The sequence below is a fragment of the Canis aureus genome, chromosome 11 (assembly GCF_053574225.1).
Source record: "Canis aureus isolate CA01 chromosome 11, VMU_Caureus_v.1.0, whole genome shotgun sequence".
In the NCBI taxonomy this organism is placed as follows: Eukaryota; Metazoa; Chordata; class Mammalia; order Carnivora; family Canidae; genus Canis; species Canis aureus.
This window is the reverse complement of record NC_135621.1, coordinates 46,570,513-46,589,947: the sequence shown is the minus strand read 5'-3', so window position 1 is coordinate 46,589,947 and position 19,435 is coordinate 46,570,513. Positions and strand designations below refer to the sequence as shown.

General features: G+C 48.7%; 1 protein-coding gene and 1 long non-coding RNA gene across 7 annotated transcripts in view; one reads left to right on the top strand and one right to left on the bottom strand.

Moving 5' to 3' along the window:
• The window catches only part of CRACDL (CRACD like), a 135,056-nt gene that overhangs the window by 99,831 nt on the left and 15,790 nt on the right, over positions 1-19,435 (bottom strand). Inside the window, exon 1 of one of the 6 annotated variants that reach the window (XM_077915055.1) lies at positions 14,776-14,807. The exons of 2 other annotated variants lie outside the window; for them this stretch is intronic. The gene's annotated coding sequence lies outside the window, so the exon portion shown is untranslated. Of the gene's footprint in view, positions 1-764; positions 918-12,998; positions 13,195-13,547; positions 13,951-14,775; positions 14,808-19,435 lie in introns of those variants that run through there. 3 more of the 6 variants (XM_077915054.1, XM_077915052.1, XM_077915053.1) reach the window with 3 other exon arrangements.
• Positions 12,935-17,378, top strand: LOC144324005 (uncharacterized). Its single transcript, XR_013389392.1, has 3 exons — positions 12,935-13,304; positions 13,555-13,636; positions 16,834-17,378. It is a non-coding gene; the product is annotated as an uncharacterized LOC144324005 (long non-coding RNA).

Here is a 19,435-nt window from a genome sequence, read left to right as displayed (position 1 = left end):
CTGGCCTGCAAGGGCGAGGGTCAGGCCCACAGAGAAGGCAAACGATGCCTCCTGTCCCACAGCCAGAAAAAAAAAAACCTCCCTTCCCTAAGAGGGTGAAAAATTCTCACTGGAGAACTCCATACACAGCTTATCTCATGAGTATCAAGTATGCTCCCCAAGCATGTGGGTGCCAGGAAGGTGTCTCCGGAGTAGCAGGCACAGGTGTGCTGGTCTTCAGAGCAGACGTATCTGCCATCCTAAATTTGCAAACCAGGCTGTCGGCTTCCAAACAGTTCTGAATGAGCTTGGTGCGGGAGATCCCTTGTTACTACCAGGGCCTGCTCATCCCTCAAGTTGGAGGGAAAGTTTGGTAAGATCTAGGGTCCTGCACTAGATAGGGGTCTCCCCATGGGACAGAAGCACCCTGAGAAGACCAACTCTAGGGACTTAACCGTGGCCTGCTTCCCTAAATTCTACAACCCTGAGTCACCCCCTGACCTATGGGTTCAGTATTCCTGGGTCAACTGTCACCTCTTAATTCAAAGGACACATCCTGGCCTATAAGTCACCTCTCTAAGCCCAGCAAAGAAGCCCCAGGTTTACTAGACCTATTAAGAAAAAGGTATTAAATGTCCCAGTGTCCACAAGCAGCTTTACCACTGTCTCCTCTGGGGAGCATGGCATCCTGAGATGACAAAACCCTTCCTCTTGGGGTGCATCTCTGCAACTGCACTGGTGCACTCACTTGCCTCAGGCATATGGGGTAAGGGGACCATACTCACAGGCCAGGTGCTCACTCCCATCTGCTGTGCGGTGGGCTCAGCCTCCCTCCCTTTGGAAACCCAATCTCCAGGACAGCACAGAGGCAGGCAAGAGCTCCCTGAGGCTTCCTGCAAACCAGCAGAGCCAGCACCGTGCATCCAAACAGCCTGAAGCAGAAGCAGCTCACTCCCACCCATTTCCCTGAACTGGGCACATTACCACAAGGACAAGCATGCCAGCAAGCGCCTGGCAACAGGTGGGCGGAGGGACTGGTTTTCCTCAACCCGCCAGGCGCCCGCCTCTGGGACACATTACCTTCCAGAATCCCTGATCTGAAAACCCAATTTTCCCCCTACTGACCAAAAATCTCACCTAAGAAAAATAATAATAGTGGAGTCCTCTTATGATCTCTCAGTGAAGTATAAGAGAGGACGTCATGCCTCACTGTATAAAATAATTCCGCCTGTGGGAAGAAGTCACGTCTCAGTGGGCACTGGGACTCAGGAGGAGTTTTAAACTACCATAAACATTTCAATCGAGGAATAGGTTGTTTTTGTCCTAAAGCCACAATATACCAGTGATAAAAACACATTTGTGCTTTGATTATACCAAAGCTCTGAGAATGAGCTAAGCATTCTTAGCATGCCTCCCCCTGGAGTTGTTCTGCAAGTTTATCTTAGTAGTCATTTTTATTTCTGATGTATCCCTAAAGTTAAGAGTGAAAACCCGTTTTTTTTTTTTTTTTTTTTTTTTTACCAGCAGCATTACACACACACACACACACACACAGATGTGTGGTCTTGCACTTAGCAACGCTGCTGCAGTCAGAAGTGGTGCTGCTTCTGTGTCCCCAGTCTGAGTGGCCTGCTCCAGGCTGGTCTCTGGTGCCCAGAATGACATCTGCAAAACACAACGCCGCAGGCTCATGTAAGGGAGCCCCAGCCACTCTCACCAGGGCTGCCAGCGATACTCAGAGCTCCTCGCAGCTCTGTGTGGACCAGAGCCTGAAGCTGGTGAGGCCAAGGTAAAATGATACCGAGAGAGAGTCATAAAAAGCGAGAGGCCATTGAGACAAGCCGGCACCAAATACGTAAGTAGGCATCAAGGTCCCCACCTCCTCACGTGAGCACATTTTAATCTCTTTCCTTCCTTTGGGTGCACTCTCTCAGCCTTTCCTTGAGAACAATCTTTGGGAAACCTCCCCTCTGTGGTTATTATGGCATTATAGTCATGATAGGATGTTCTTTGTTCCTGTTACTCTTGGTGATCTGTCCAATGTGTGAGGGTGGAACCCTCCCAGGGAGCACTTGACTTGGAGCACCAAGTCCTGCTCCTTGTCACAGATGTGCTACCTAACATGGAAATAAACTTGAGAAATCCATGTGATCGCTCCCTGCCTATTTCTTCACCTGAGACAGACAAGGTGTTTTTCTTGTCTCTATCGAGGACCCGATGGGATACCACACACACAAAGGCCCAATCTCCTTTTGTTTGGCAATGGATCCTTGAGTGTTTATTGACATGAATTTCAATCAGAAGAAAAAGGCCACCTTTATTCCTCCCCACTGGTTCCTGCAGAGCTCAAGGCAGCATATATTACAAACCCAGGCCCTAAAAGGAACTGCTCACACCACCCCCTCCCTGGGCTGTCCTCCCTGGAGCTGAAGCCAACCCACATTCTGGAGCCCCTAGGGCTTAGATCTTTGGAGCCCTCACTCAATTCCAGGGTTAGCAGGGCCCTTCTTATGCCTTTTTTTTTTTTTTTTTTTAAGATTTTACTTATTTATTTATGAGAGACACACAGAGAGAGGCAGAGACATAGGCAGAGGGCGGGCCTGGATCCCAGGAACCCAGGATCATGACCTAAGCTATAGACGGATGCTCAACCACTGAGCCACCCAGGTGCCCTCTGTGTCTCTTTACACAATGAAAACATCTGCTGAGCAGATCCCAACCTCCATTCCCACAGATCCTGTCTTCAAATCAGACCTCAAAAATCCACATTCTCTTCCTCTATCTGCTGCCTCACCTTCAGAAGAGAACACACAAAACAGAGATACCAGAACATCTAATCTCATGAAGATGAGACCTGGGGGCTGCCCTATCCACAGGGGACCATGCAAAAACTTTGTTCCAGGGACCCAGAACAGGACACAGTGGAAAGGAACACGGGACTGAAATCCAGGACTCTCGGCTTTAGCGGTTCTGCACGGCCCTGAGCAGTAACTGAATCTCTGACTTACCATCCTAACCCACCGCATCCCCAGGCCCTGTGAAGATCCAGTGTGGCAACGTCCAGGAAGGCACTTTGCAAATGATGGAGCGCCATGCAAACAACAGGTGCCCTGCAGATGCACCCTGTCCTGCTTCAGGACTTGCCATCACAATTTTTAACTGAAAATTTTCTTTCACGCTAAAATACATAGGTTTTTTTTAAAAAAAGAAAATGGCAGATTCAACAGCCTACCATACCAAGTACTTTCCTGTCAGTGTTTACCCAGTGTTTACAAGCCCTCTCCTTACCGGCACAACATTTTGTGCACGGTTGCCCGTGAAACAAGTATTTATTGACTACTGTTAAGGTCCGGGCACCGTGCTGGGTACTGTAGATTGGGCAACAACCAACCACAAAACACAAAATCTTTGCTTTAATGTTCCAAGGGGAAGAGGCAATGAACAGACATATCCAATAAGCCAGACAGTGACGAGGCAAAGATTCGCCTTTAAAAACCCCGTGTTTTCGGCAGCCCTGGTGGCTCAGTGGTTTAGTGCCACCTTCAGTCCAGGGCCTGATCCTGGAGACATGGGATCAAGTCCCATGTCGGGCTCCCTGGATGGAGCCTGCTTCTCCCTCTGCCTGTGTCTCTGCCTCTCTCTCTCCTCTCTGTATATTTTCATGAATAAGTAAATAATTTTTTTTTAAAAAAAATAAAAACCCCATGTTTTAAAAACCAAAGTGAGGGGACACCTGGGTGGCTCAGCGGTTGAGTGTCTGCCTTCAGCTCAGGTCGTGATCCCGGGGTTCTGGGATCAAGTCCGACATCGGGCTCCCCGCAGGGAGCCTGCTTCTCCCTTTGTCTGTGTCTCTGCCTTCTCTCTCATGATAAATAAAAATAAATAAAAATTAAAAATTAAAAAAAAAACACAGTGAAGTCGGGTGGTGCTATTTCAAATAAGGTGATCGGGAAGGCCTTCTCTGAGAAGGTGACAGCTGAGCAGAGAGACTCGACAGGAGCAACGCAGTGAGCCATGGACATATGTGGGGGATGGGTGTGCAGGCACAGGGGAGAGCAAAGTGCTTCTGACCATGGCAGGGGAGCCAGGGGGACAACGCAGACGGATCAGAGACATGGTGGGGTGCCAGGGGAGAGGAGCCAGACAGCAAGCAGGCCTTGTAGCTTCGTGGGCAAGGCTCAGAATTTCATTCTGAGTGAAGATGCCACCAGAAGGTGCCAAGTGGAGTGCTGGCGCAATTGTGACACATCGCAATTTCACTTTCCAATCACTCCTGCCAGGGTACAGGAATACAGTCAATTTTTGCATCTTGACCATGTATCCAATGATGTTGCCAAATTCACTTATTAGTTAAGATTATTTAGAATTCTGTCTTCTGCAAACAAAGATAATTTCACTGCTTCCTTTCCAACCCTTATGGCTTTTATTTCATTCTGTTGCCTGATGACACTGGCTGGGACTTCCAGTCCTGTGCTGCACAGAGTGGCATACGCGGACTTCCCTGCCTCACTCCTGATCAAGGGGGAGAACATTCAGTGTTTCACAGTTTTGAGTGGTATCAGCTGTGGGTTTTTGAAAGCTGTCCTTTAGCACATTGTGGAATTTCCCTTTTATTCTGAGTTTGCTGAGAGTTTCTGGTCATAAACACACTGAGTTTTGTCACATGCTTTTTTCTGCATCTATTGCCAAAATCATATAATTTTCCTTTTTTTATTCAATTAATGTGGGGTATTACATTCATTGAGTTTCACATGTTAAACCAACCCTGCATTCCTGGAGGAACACCACTTGGTCATGAGGTATCATTACTGCTGTATTCAGTATGCTAGCATTTCATTATTTTTGCAAGAAATATTGTTCTGTAACTTTTTTCTTTTTTCTTTAACGATTTTATTTATTTATTCATGAGAGGCACAGAGAGAGATGCAGAGACATAGGCAGAGGGAGAAGCAGGCTCCCTACGGGGAGCCTGATGCAGGACTCAATCCCAGGACCCCAGGATCATGGGCTCAACCACTGAGCCACCCAGAGGTCCTTTTTTCCTTTTTTAAAAATCATGGTTATGCTGGCCTCATGATACTATCTGGAAAACATTTTCCTCTTTCCTTTTCCTCTATTAAAGAGTTTATGTGAGAGTGGTACTATTTCTTCCTTAAGTGTCTTCTAAAAGTCACTAATATAGCCATTTGGGCCTGGAGTTTTCTTTGTGAAAAAGTCTTCTAGTGTCAATTTCAATAATTTGTGTCTTTAATGGAATTTATCCATTTCATCTAATTTATTGAGCTTATTGATACAAAGTGGTTCACAATAATCCATTTTCCTCTTCTATCTGTAAGATGTATGTAAGAGTCCCTTTTTCATTGCTCATACTGGCAATTTAGTTTCCTCTCCTTTTCCTTCATTAGTCTTCTTGGGGGTTTATCAATTTTATTCATCTTTTTAAGAGCCAACTTGTGTTTTTATTGATTATTCCCTATCACATGTCTGTGTTTTTCATTTACCTTCCTCTTATCCTTTGTCACACATCTAAACTCCTAAATAAATTGCTACTGTTTGGCTTTAAGCCATCAATTGTTTTTGATGAGTTTTTAAAATGAGAAAATTAATTCTTTTATATTTACAACATATTTCCCTTTTCTGGCACTTTTAATTCCTTCATATGGATCCATAGTCTATCGGTGGCATGTCCCTTTGGGCTGAAGACTTTCCTTTAATGATCCTAATTCTGCAAGTCCACAGAGAACAGCTTCCCTCAACTTTTGTCAATCTGAAAATGTCTTTGTTTGAAGTTTATTTTTGAAAGATATATTTTTTCCAGAACGTTAAAGACAATGTCCTATTGTCCTCTGCTTTACATTTTTTTTTATCCTTTCACTTTATTGGAGTTCAATTTGCCAACATATAGTGTAACACCCAGTGCTCATCCCATCAAGTGCCCCCCTCAGTGCCCATCACCCAGTCACCCCCACCCCGCTCACCTCCCCTTCCACCACCCCTTGTTCGTTTTCCAGAGTTAGGAGTCTCTCCTGTTCTGTCACCCTCTCTGATATTTTCCACTCATTTTTTCTCCTTTCCCCTTTATTCCCTTTCCCCTTATTATGATAAGAAGTCAACTATAGGGCAGCCCAGGTGGCTCAGCAGTTTAGCGCCACCTTCAGTCCAGGGTGTGATCCTGGAGACCCAGGATCGAGTCCTACGTTGGGCTTCCTGCATGGAGCCTGCTTCTCCCTCTGCCTGTGTCTCTGCCTCTCTCTGTGTCTCTCATGAATAAATAAATTAAATATTTTTTTAAAAAAGTCGTCAACTCTATCCTTGCTTTTGTTTCCTCATATGTAATATATCTTCTTTCCTCTGACGGCTTTAATATTTTATTTTTCTCTTTTGTTTTTAGCAATTTAATTCTGGTGTGGTTTTCTCTGAGTCTACCCTACTTGGGATTCCTTGAAATTTGGGAACCTGTAGATTACAATTTTTTTCCTATCCAATTTGAGGAAGTTTCCTCAAATATTTTTCTTCCCCAACTTCTCTTCTTATAAAATTCCAACCATACATATGTTAGACTAACTTGATATCATCTCTCATATGTCACTGAGGCTCTGATAATTTTTTTGCACTTCGTGCTTCAGTTTGAATGGTTTGTATTGATCTGTTTTCAAGTTCATGGATATTTTTTTCTATACTGCCCAAACTGCTGTTAGATCCTTCCAATCCAATCTAATTTTTTCATTTCAGATACTGTATTTTTCGGTTCTGGAGCTTCTATTTGATTGTTTCTTACATTTCCATTTCTCTATTGAAATTCCCATCTGTTTGCTCATTATGCTTGGATAGGTTTATATCTATTGACCTTTTTCTTTGTTACCATTCACATGGCCCTGCATGGCTAGTGATTTTTGTATTAACATGCTGGATATTGCACATAATACTTTGTTTAAATAGTGTTGAGGTTTTTTCTGCCAGACAGCTTGACCAGCTTATCATCTGATCGTAACAGGGCTTCTTTCTTGGTTTTGCTTTAGTGGATTTATTATTTTTTTTAAGATTTTATTTATTCATGAGAGGCACAGAAAGAGGCAGAGACACAGGCAGAGGGAGAAGCAGGCTCCCTGTGGGGAGTCCGATGCAGGACTCGATCCCAGGATCCGGGGATCACACCCTGAGCTGAAGGCAGATACTCAACTGCTGAGCCAACCATGTACCCCTGCTCTAGTGGGTTTAGTGTGGTCCTCAGTCCAGGCTAGAGTGGCCTTCCTCCTTAGGTGTAGGAGTAGGGCTTCTCTTTTGTGGCCTCAAGTAAAAGTTCAGGGTGTTCATAAGGTCTCCTTACTCTGGCAGGTTATGGCTCTACCCCTCCCAGCACTGCGTGATTTCTAGAACTCTATGCAGCATACTACCCAGCCCCCAGGAGTTGTTTGCTGAACCTCAAAGCATCCTATCCTATCGATTACTATTACATTAGAGTCTAGGGGACCACTTTGAAGATTTGTGAAGTCCTTCTCTGCTCAGAACTCTCCTCTTCAACACCCTGCTCCCCCAATTCCAGCTGCCTCAGCACCCCAAAATTCTGATTCCTGTTTCCTCTGATCAGCTCTCTGCTGGCACCTGCTTCCCTGAGCATTGGTTGCAGAGGTACTCCCCAATAGAAGGCCAGGAGGAACACGGAGCTTGCCTTCATTTGGATCACAGATTTGCAGTGTGCTGCTTTGTATATTTTGTCTAATATCATAATGTTTCGGAAAGGAGAATAAATCCAATATTTATTACTCCATCATGGCTGGGATCCGAAGTCTGATTATATTCTAAGAGGCGACTCTGGCTGCTGTACGGAAGAAGCTATAAAACAAATTACCTACCATGAGTGACCACATGAAAAGGACTCATGATGAAGTTTTTCCTGAAGCCAAAAATGCAAATGCTCTGACACTGACTAAATACCTGTGCAAATCTGGCAAGGCCATCAGGAGTCCAACGCGTACTTTCAGATAAACCCATAGGAACATGAGGCCAGTTCTCACCTCTGACACCAGATACAGGCCTGCAGTTTTGAAGGCTGGGAGTAACAGAACCCCCTCTCATAGTTCTTCTGGCCAAGCCCAGCCACAGCTGTAGCCAGAGCTGGCAGTCCCCTAAGATCCTTCTCTGTTCAAAGCTGACTGACCAACGTCCACTGATGGGTCATCTTGTCTGAAAGACCAACGACCAGGACCTAGGAACCGAAATGAATGGTCTAGAGAACTCTGAAGTCACCCTCAAGTATCAGGTCTCTTCTAGAGCATTTCAAATCCTCAGGTGTGGGGCATGAATGGGTCACACGTTATGTCTCCTACAAATGCAGGACCAAGTGAATCCTCTAACAAAAGTTGCCTTCTTAGTAAGTGCTCGGCCCTGGCACTGCAGATAGCGGTCTGGGTAGGGCAAAGGTCAGTAGTCCTTCCCAACCACCCAGCTAAATGATCGCAGGGCTTCTCCCATCCAAAGCCTGTGGATAGCTTGTCAGGCAGTTTAAATGTGAAGAGAAAGATTTTACCAGCCCAAATAAAACTCGTCCTATCACTGGGGATATGCATCAGGGAGATAAATACCTGAAAGGGCCCGTCCCCTCCCTTCCCTGGTACAAGTTGCCACTTGCCCTGAACAACAGACCGAGGCTCAGGTTTCCAAGGTGGCTTACAGATCCAATGACCTTCCCGCTCATCAGAGGAGGAGTAGAGTTCTGAAGCATTTGGAACCTACCAAAGCCCAAGGTCTGCCCTTGAGAAGTGACCATGCCTCACAATTTCCACTAAACGCCCCTTTATACAGAAATTAATTTCATTTACACCTCACTTGTTTTCTCTCAGTGGGGTCTGAGTCCCTATTCTCTTTTGTACAAGGAAGCCAGAACAGTCTTAGGGGTTCAGAGGTCAGCACAGGAAAAGCCCACTACCCAAAACTTGTCTTCCCTGACGCTGTGTTTAAAGGATTAATCCGAATGTGAAGAGTAGAGGCTGTATAAATGTATTTTAAGCCTCACACAGCGAGTCAGCATTTCTGAAACCCTGGTCCTTCAGAGTCCTGTGAGGACTTTCCAGTGAAGATCAAGGAGAGACTGGCAGAGAGCTGTCAGGCAATTTCTGTGGAAGGCTTCTGAGCACACCATGAAATTCATATTTTCCAGAGCCCTAGACAGCAGTAGCAAATTCTTAAATTTCTCTGATGATATTTGCATTAGATTCCCTGTGCTTCTCAAAGGATACTTATTTGTTCATACAATTATTTTCTTTATTTGGTTCAATTATCTTCTGATTTACATCTAACAGCTGTACTATGTAATTGCTGTAACTTGTAAGAAGAGGTAGGTAGGTATGGAAAACAGTCATGATTATTGGATAAAAGATGCCAGAGGACAGAGGACGTTCAGAATGTTTCCATGTAACCTGGACCCAAGCAACTGTCATCAAACTCAAGTTCATGAAAACTGCAAATGCAAACGAAATGAGCTGTCAGGCTGCAGACTGTGAGCAAACACTGGCCATGCAAAGTAGAATTTCCTCCCTCCCACGCATTCCTGCTGCTGACCTGCTAAGGCCCATTGAAACCTGATGCTGAGCAGCCTCCCCGGGGAGCAGGGCCCTGGCACTGAACCCTCCATCTGGCCATGCACCCCAAGCCACCTGGCCAGCTGCTCCTTTTCCCTGGTTCCCTTTCAGCCAAAAGAATCTCATTCCTGTGCCACCTATAATCGCAAAGAGCCTGTCCCCAGGTCCAAAGCCCATCAGTGGGTGTGGCAAAGGGCCAGCAAGAGGGCTGAGGGAAGACAGCAACAAAAAGAGCAAGTAGCAAGGCTCCAGCAGCTTTTGTAAAGGGGTGATTTAATCCTGAAGGAGGAAACTGCTGCATGTTGTGCAGATCTCAACCCTCCAGCTTCACAAAACATCAAGCTGTCTTCCTCATCCTGTCCTTTCTCCCTGACATCACACTTGGGGGAATCCTATCCCCCGCCCCCCTGCCTGGCCCTGCCTCCCACCTCCACCTTCCACCTCCACCTCTGGCTCCGTCCCTCCTCCAGCCACTCCTACCTGTGGTGGCAGAGTTCACAGACCTCTCACCAACTGGGCTAGGGGCCAGACCCCAGGTCAGGCAGGAAACCCCACATGCCTTCTGGGAGCAGCAGGTGGCACATCTGGGAAAATGTACTCTGGGAAGTTCCTTATTTCCCAAACTATTGCTCTGAGGACCCCTGAGAACCAGAATCCGCTCTGGCTCACACTGAAAACAGTTCCCCTCAGATAAGGAGCAGCCTCAAAGGTGAGTGTGTCAGAGTTAGGGTGTCCCTCCCTCCTAGGGTGTAGGCTTCAGAGCTCACCAGGCCTGGGTCTGTTCATGGGCATGTTTCCTTGAAACATGCACCTACTCTCAGGGGCTAACAGGGGGTTAAATATGGAGATGCAGATCCACTGGTGAGCTCCAGGTTGTACACGACTACCTCTTACTGAAAGGGGCAGCTCAGGACTCAGGTTCCAACGAGGTTGGCACAGAGAATCAGAACAACGAAGAAACCTATTTTTCAAGAAAGGTTGAGAAGTTGTCAAACCCAGATGGCTGTCAGGAAGTGGCGTATACAGCTAAGCTCCCAGGCCTGAGGCATCTCAATGTTAAGAGTAGCTGTTACACAAGTATCATGCCGATGCTGCTGGCCAAGAATTATAAACCTTGACTGGGATTTTCTTTTTTAATTCTTCCCAAAAGAATTCTTTCCAACATTCAACCTACTGCAAATTACTTCACTCTTCTTGGCTTCAGTGTTCATGTTTGGAAAATACACAAGTCGTCCAATCTCACAATTCCCCAGCTTGATGCTCACCAACGGGGTCTGTACACCCAGGACTTGGTGGGACAGGGTGCCAGGCAGCAGGTGAGCAGCAGGCCCTGGGCAAGATGCTCAAGTGAGAGGTGAGAGAGAGAGAGCCCCTATGCCCACCATTCTGCTCCCGGCACAGGCAAATCCTTTCTACTGTCTGGGCCTCAGGTACCTCATCCTTCAAAGGGACCTATTCATTCTGGCCCTGCCCACCTCACAGGTGATGAGGGCCCCGAACAAGACTGCTGGGTACATGCTCTGCCTTGACAAAACCAGATGGTTGTATCAACAATAAAGTTTCTTCAGACTCATGGGACCCTTTGCACAAATGTCCCCAGGGGCTGGCCCCAGATACCAGCAGAGGGACTGGGAAGGGCATGAGCCCACGGGCATGTGGTGAGGGTCCTGGACCTCTGTGTGGAGAGCACTGAATCAGGCACCAAAGGGACAAAGGACCATACAGAAGTGTGGTCCCTGTCCTTAGACTGTCACAGATAGGGATGTTCCCCTTCATGTGCTAGGTCGAGGTGTGGTCCAACACACCTGAGATCCTATGTCCAACACTGATGAGGATGGTTGGATTAAAACCAGGGTGTCAGTGTCAGGGCAAGAAGGGAAGGCACCTACAAGAATGGGAACATTGATCCTCACAATGCTCAGAGCCAGGCGCTGTGGCCTCCTGGACAGCAGTACAGGTGATCGAGTGCAGGCCTGGGCTCTAGGGCAGAAACCACCTGCTCACAGCTTCAAAGCTGGACCACCCTGGAAACCTTTGGATGCTTTGTTTTCTCGCCCAAATTGTTCTCACATGATTAAGCCCACGGAAACCCCAAGTGCACCCATCACTCTGCCTGCGTGCGTTTCACATGGCAATGGGAAAACCACAGGGGTAACATCAGGTACCCACACTGCACACCAGAATCTTTGAAAACGTTTTTTTCTAGAACAATGCTGACATGCGCGTGATTAAATATTTCCCTGTTCCACCTACCTGATTCATTTGGTGGCAACACAAGTGCCAGGCCCCTCCCCACTCCCGGAAAGCACGAAGCCTGCCCCTGTGTTTTGCACCACCAAGCAGCGGCGGTGGTATTCCTGTCCCGCTGTCTCCAGTGACAACCACTGGCATCCTGGGCAACACACCAATGCCCGAGACTGGAGAGAGCAGGAAAGGGGCAAGGGGAAACAAAGCATTGTGCAATCTGTTAAAATCCCCGTGCTAACCACTCCCTCCCTCTGAACAAAAAGGCAGCAAAGAGTAAAAGGATGCCAGACAGAGGAGGAGGCCGCGCTGTCCAGTGGTGGATTAGCTTAGGTTCAGTTTGGCTCGGCCTGCTTTGGTGCGCTGTGGGCAGGCAGGTAAAGGCACTGAGTTGCCGGAGCGTGAGCAGCGAGCATGGCGATGCCCGTACCTGTCTGCCACTCACTCCTGGGGAGCGACCTGGCCGTGCCCTCCTGGCACCCACGTTTGTCTCAGGTGCACTGGGCCACACCAGCTGTGGTGGCACAGGCCTGCTGCTTTGACCCCCAGGTCTCTATAACTGGGTGTGTGCCAGGCACCAAGCAGACAGTCCCCTAACACCCTGCGGCCAGTGCTGGCTCCAAGAGCCGACCCCCATGCAGCTCAGGACTGCCGCCTCTGGGTCCTCCGCCTGGCACAGCCACCTCCCCCTGCTGCAACCCTGCTGAAACACAGCTGAGCTAATTCTGGGCTCCCTGCCACCCGCACAAGCCCACGCTGCACATGTTCTGACTCATTTCTGAGGCTCCCAGAAGCAGGGGCCAGGAGAAAGGCTGCGAGGCACCCACCGGGCACCCCATCAGTCCCGGGCCAGAGCCCTCAGGCCTGGCAGTGGAACCCAGAGGCAGATCTGAGACCTCCAACCACCTCGACCACATCACGTCGGCAGGAGACGAGCCCAAATTTTAAGCTCCACGACGTTCTTGAGATTCCTATACTCACACACTCCTAGCCACATACTCCTAGTACGCATAGCATGGAGTTAAAATCTGGAGTTAAAAATTAAACCTGTACTACTCTTACCACCAGGACCCATTTTTGGCACATGGAAAATTCTCGCCCTATCAAAGCCCTCAAACGTTAAAAACATTAGATCAGGGAAGAAGGAGACTATTTACATCTAACAGCTCAATTCTATCTAATTCAAAAACCACTTACCGAACACCTATTCTGTGTTATTCTTCTGGGTGTCTCGAGAAACCCAAGGCACAGTCTCCACCCTCAAGAAATCTCAGTCTGTGTGGGGAGCAGACAGTTGTTTCTACAGTCTGCTGTGATGGAGGGACGTAGAGAGTGACAGAGGGGAAGCAACGGGTCACTTCTGCCCCGGGGGTGAGGGAGGAGGAAGAGTGACCTGCGGCCAGGCCGCTGGGCGGACCCAGGGGGCGGCTCGTGGGCAGCAGGGACACGGTGTGACGTCTGCCGCCGGCGCCCGGAGATGGCTGGAGAACAAGGAGTAGAAAGGTTGGCACCTGCGGGCTGCGAGCGGCGGAGCGGCGGGCGGGTGTCAGAAGTGGGAGGCGGCCAGACGCCAGGCCCCTCTGCGAAGCCGGCACCTCCCATCAAAAGGCAGGTCTGGGCGTCCGAGGTGTCGTGGAAAATGTGGGCTTCAGGGGCAGGAAGACCCTCCCGCGCGCAGCGGGGCAAGGAGCTCGCGGGCCCTGGGCCTCCCCCGCCCCCGAATAAACAATCCGAACAAAACCTTACCTTGCAGGGCTGTTTTGAGGACTAAAAAGCTACGGAGAAGCCCCTGGCAAAGCTTCGTGGCCCGTGGCCAGCGATCCTGCAGTGACCCGGTAAGACACGATGGGGAGCAGACACGCTTTAGGGCCAGAGAGGCCGGCAGTGAAACGCCAGCTCCACCACTAAGGAGCCGTACAACCCGGGGAAGGGGACCTGACGCCCCCGCGCCCCAGCCTCTTCGGCACGAAGGGGAAACGTGCCCTGTGAACAGGCTCAGACATCATCTCTGTACCGCAGGCTCTTATCATCATTTTGCTGTTCCCCGTGACCCCCGGCCGGTGAGGGGCTGGCAGGCTGGCACGGATGCCCTCCTCGCGGGCAGCAGCCAGGACTCAAAGTCAAGGGCAGGCCAGGGGAAGGCGCAGGGGCTGAGGGGCCAGGGTAGCTGGGTTCCTGCAACGGCTCTACGGAGCCCTCCGCCTCCCCCAGCACCACACGGCGTCCCAGCCAGGCCGAGGCAGCGTGGCCTTGGAACCTCCACCCCCGGCAGGAAGCGCCTCGGGGCCGGGTTTCCAGGGGGAAGGATCCCCCCTTAATGCAGGGTGCGGCCCCCGTGTGCACACGGACACCAGTGGTATAAACCTGCAGAACAGGCACCCAGGGCCTCTTCAGACACAAGACAAGGCTCCCTGAGAAACCCAGCAGGGGCCTGCCCACCCCTGATGCTAAGGCTTGCCCCCGCAGCGGCTCCCTACATGTCCTGCCCCACAGAGCTCCTGCACGTGCGGGTGGGCGGGCAGCAGCACCCCTGGGTGCTGGCTACAGCGACAGACATCCCCCCGGGAGCCCGCTGGAGTGTCCCTGAAAAACTGCCTCGACACTGCTCTAGGCTTGGGTTACAGGGGCTGGCTCCAGTCACCGCCACCCATGGTGGCTCTAAGATTACACAAGCTGGACACTGTCCAGGCAAACCTACTGTTTGTTTTCATCCTCGTTGAAGGAGACTTTAAAAAAATAGGAGTCCCTGCTGGGGAAAGAGGAGCCCTGCCCGCCCCCCTTGTCCACCTCCCGGGGAGCAGTACCCTAGTTGACAAAGGTGACTGTTCACTGGCAGGGGACCGGGACCCTGGCCACCAACAGGCCACTGTTGTCTCAAACCAGGATGGCTCCATGGGAGGCGGCAGGGGTGGCCTTGACTCTCAGCCCCCAGTGTTGTTCCCAGAGCAGGGCCCCAGCCCCTTGAGACAATCACCGTCTGGCGGTCAGCAGGTGCACAGCAGGCAGAGGAGTAGAGTCCAGAGCAGGAGACCCAGGAACCTGGGCATCAGCTCCCCAGTTGGTCGGTCCTGGGTCTCTCCTAGTGTGGGCGGTTATGGGGAAGGAGCTGGCATGGGGCCCTCAGGGTAGAGAAATAATGGAGGGAGGGAGGTCAGTAGGATGGGAGTGTCCACTGCCTGGCCTGGCCCAGGGACTGGGTCTAATTCCTACTCAGAGCAATAAGGAAAGAGCAGGACATCTCATGATAGGCCTAAGGAGACTCGGGCCCAGGGATAAGGAGGTATACGGAATGTGGGAGAGGGGCTGCCCCTTACGGCCCCCTTCTGCATGGAAACAGGGGTAGCAAAGTCCTTCCTTTGGGCCTAGGCGTAGCTAGAGGAGGCCAGAGCAGAGTATCACAGCGGCCTGGCTTCTGAGCACACTGGAGGCGCCTCCTGGGACCCCCAGGGATGAGGGCAACAGCAAATGGGGGCCAGAGCGGTGATGCCTGTGAATATGACTCTCCTGAGACCTCGGTGTCTGGCATTGTGCAGGAGCTGCACAAGCCTGTGCTAAACCAGGAAATGGGGAGACCTCGTGAAAATCACCTGAGGGCAGAGGGAGGAGGCCCATCAACTTTGGCCAAGAGAAGGACAGGAGCTTCAGGGAGATGGGGTGGGGGCTCCGATGGGCAGGTGAAGAGGGGAACTGCTTGGCACAAAGCGGGCTGCAGGGAGGGTAGGCGGGTCATCCGCAGGCAACAGCACAGCCGGGGTCCGTGTCATATGTGAAAGTCACACACTCGACCCCAATGTGTGACCAGTGGTCAAGCTCCTTCCACAAAACTTTCTCTGATTTGAGGACCAAAGTGAAGCACGAAGGCAGGTCTTCACAATGTCTGCTAACCAGTGCTTGGTCTTCCTGTAGAACCAAAATCAAACTCCAAAAAAATCAAACTCCGAACACATAGAGCACAAGTGTTCAAAGCTGGGCCAAGCCTCTGACAAATGATGGCAGGTGGCCCCCCTGGGCTTCTCAGATGGCTGCCCTTGAAATCACTGTGTCAGGCCTGGAAAACTGCCCCAAACTTCCAGAGAGGGATGGATATAGCAGGAACCCCGACTCTCGCAACACTGTCCAATCTCCGGGTACACGTAGAAAAAGAGGGATATTCCTAATAATAAAAGCAATTCACAGGGCTGTAAAAAAAACCTGCTGTGCCCACACAATGGAATACTATTTAGCAATAAAAAGGACTAAGTCACTGATAACCAGGACTAAATGGATGAACTACAAAATAATTATAGGCTCACAGAAGCCAGAGAGTACAAACTGCAAGATTCCATTTACATAAAATTTTAGGGAATTTAAACTGAGTAACGGTGACAGACAGCGCCTCAGGAGTTGCCTCGTAGGAAACTAGTAGGGATGAGTGAGGGAGGGGATTACCAAGGGCATGATGGATATGTCCTGGGGGTGATGGATATGTCCATTATCTTAATGGTGGTGTCAGTTTCAAGCGTATGTACACATATGTCAAAACTTAACAGGTGGTGCACTTAAACATGTACAGATTATGTCAATTATCTCAATAAAGCTGTTTTTTAAAAAAGTCATCCATACTGATTATGAGAAAAAATACAGAAAAATATTAAATCTGCCATAATTCTATCAGAGCTGACCAGAAACATTTCAAGAATGTTTCCTTCCAGTATTTTCTCTACACACACACATAAATAATACATAAATTTATTTTTATGTATAAGGCAATCTCTTTTTTTAGAGAGCTTTATATTCTGAATTTTTTTTTAATTTTTATTTATTTATGATAGTCACAGAGAGAGAGAGAGGCAGAGACACAGGCAGAGGGAGAAGCAGGCTCCATGCACTGGGAGCCCGATGTGGGATTCGATCCCGGGTCTCCAGGATCGCGCCCTGGGCCAAAGGCAGGCGCCAAACCGCTGCGCCACCCAGGGATCCCTGAATTTTTTTTTTTTTTACATTGGACTTCCTGAATGTTTTTTTTGTTTGGTTTTAAACTCCAATCCCTCAGGTACCCTGGGAAGAAGAGGGAGGAACAAGCAGCTCCTGGGGAAGGGGAGAGCAGCGAGGAGAGGGCTGGAGCCCCTGCAGCCACGCCTGTCTCGAGGGGCCAGGTGGATGTAGAACAGGCGACAGAGTGAGGGTCCACGACCTTGAGCAAGGGCCTGCCTGAGCTTCTGGGAGTGTCAGCACCCCTTCTTATGGTTCAGTCCACCTAAACCCTCTTGTGCTTTAAATCCAGCCAAAATGACAGTGCTGTGTAACCCAGTACCTGTCTCATCAAAATTTGCCAAAGGGAAGCTAAAAAAAAAAAAAAAAAAAAAATGTGAAGACAGGTCTATGCACCCAGCACCTCTCCCAACTTCACTCTGGCCCCAAGCTCCTTCTCCGCTCTTGTTCTTCAGCCCCCTTCCAGCCCGGGCTGCCATCCTTCCTGCCTTCTTCACTTAGCCTTAGACCATGAAGTTCCCTTGACTAAGCATCCTTAGAAAAGCTCTCCAGGGCTCGGCCGCACTCCGGCATGAGGATGACTCATTCCCCGTTACTGGATGTTTAAACTGCTTCCAAATTTTCATCTTTATAAATAACATCGTGAGGAACATCCTTGCATAGAAACTTTTTGACTGCAGATTTCATTGTTTCCTTGGGAAAAATTCCTAAAAGCAGAATCACCAAGATAAAGGGATGAATTCTGTTAAGGGTTTGGGGACATTTTGCCAAAGCTGTTTGGCAGAGTGCTTGTACCTTTCCCTCCTAAAGGCACAGGGGAGTCCTTGCCACACATTTGTGCCAAGCGCCACCGTTCACAAAATCAATCAAAAACAATACACGCCGAAAACTTGCTAATTTGATAGCAAAAATTAGTGTCTAATTTTAACAGGCATCTATTTGGTTATCGTAAGACTGACCTTCCTCATACTTACTGCCATTCAAAATGAGTTCACATCAGGGGCGCTTGGGTGGCTCAGTTGGTTGAACATCTGACTCTTGATTTCGGCTCAGGTCATGAGCTCAAGGTTGTGAGATCATGAAATTGAGCCTGCACCCCCCTCAAACTCCCACTCGCTCAGCGTGGAGTCTGCTTCTCTCTTCCTCTCCCTCTGCCCTGTGCACACATTCTCTTAATCTCTTTCTAAAATAAATAAATCTTAAAAAAAAAAACCCAACAAATTCATATCTTTCACCCACTATCCTACTGGCAAGTTCATTCATAATAAGACTTCTTCATGTCAATTATTAGATTTGTTTACATAAGAGAGTATGTGTCATACACATTCTTAGTTTATCGGCTTTCAATTTTGTTTTGGGTTTCTTCTCTTGGCATACTGAAGTTTTTATTCCCTCTGATGAACAAACAAAACACAACTGTGGCATTATGGCTTCTGCCTCTGGTGTCGTGTACAGAAAGATGTTTCTCATCCACTAATTTCTCACTTACCTAAAATGAATTTGATAATTTCATTTTAAAATTTCATTTATTTGGGGGAATATATTTTGAAGTCTGATGAGTGAGGGACCTGATGGTTTTCCACGTGATTAAATATTAACTAAATCTGTAAACTCCTATTTTTCCAGACTTTCTAGTCTGTTCCATGGATCTGTTTTCTATTACTATCCCAACATCAAAATAAATTTATAATGTTTTAATATCTGATGGGTTATCCACCCATTTTCTGGCTGGCAGCTGCGTTAAATCCATAATCTGGGGACAACTTAAATATGTAAAACACTGATTCTTCCCTTCCAGAAGCACACTAAACATTTTTATTTATACAATTGCTCTTTTGTGTCTCCAGTGCCATCTTCTCATGTTCTGCCTACAGGTTCTACACGTTTCCTACTAAGTGTCCTTCCTAGGTATTCCATCTTTGATTCTCTCATGAATGGAACAGCTTCCCTGTCACATTTCCTGACTTTTCCATAGGCAAAGAGGATGCACTGCACACACTTCTGCATGTAGGCACTGTCTCCGCAACCTCCCCCAAGACAAGCACAGCTGCTTTGGAAGGTCCTACTGGGTGGTCACCCCAGCCGGATGCCAGGGCCATGGTCACTGAAGAGTGCCAGCACTTTCCTGGATGGTGCCTGGCCTGCCCAGTTTAGCTGCAGCCTACTGTTTTAAACCTCTCTGCCCTCTTCATTCCCTCCGCACCAACCTCGTTCTGTCCCATTAGACATGGCTCATCCTACACATGCCACACCCTCCCTCCAACGGGAGACGCCTCTCCTGTGCTTCTCCCTGCATAAGTGGCATTCACTCCTCCAGATCCATCGATGCTGCCTCCATAATCTGAATTCATTAATCTCTGTGGGGCGTGCATCTTATGGAGTAACCCTTATTTTAGTCTGCTTTATGATAAGAGTCATTCACACGTCTGTGTTCTATCAGGTGATGCCACGAAGACCTGACCCACATCTAAGCTATCGTGCCTCAAATCACACTGCTGCACATACAGCTGCAACAAACATGTGTTGTCAAACTAGATGAGGGAAACTAGAAAAGTGGGTGTGGAGAAGCTGCTCGTCCCAACTCATTCCTCAAGCCAAAAGGAAGAAGTCCTCCAGGAAGACAGAGAGGCCCACAGGACTGAGGACAAAGGAGTGCCTATGCT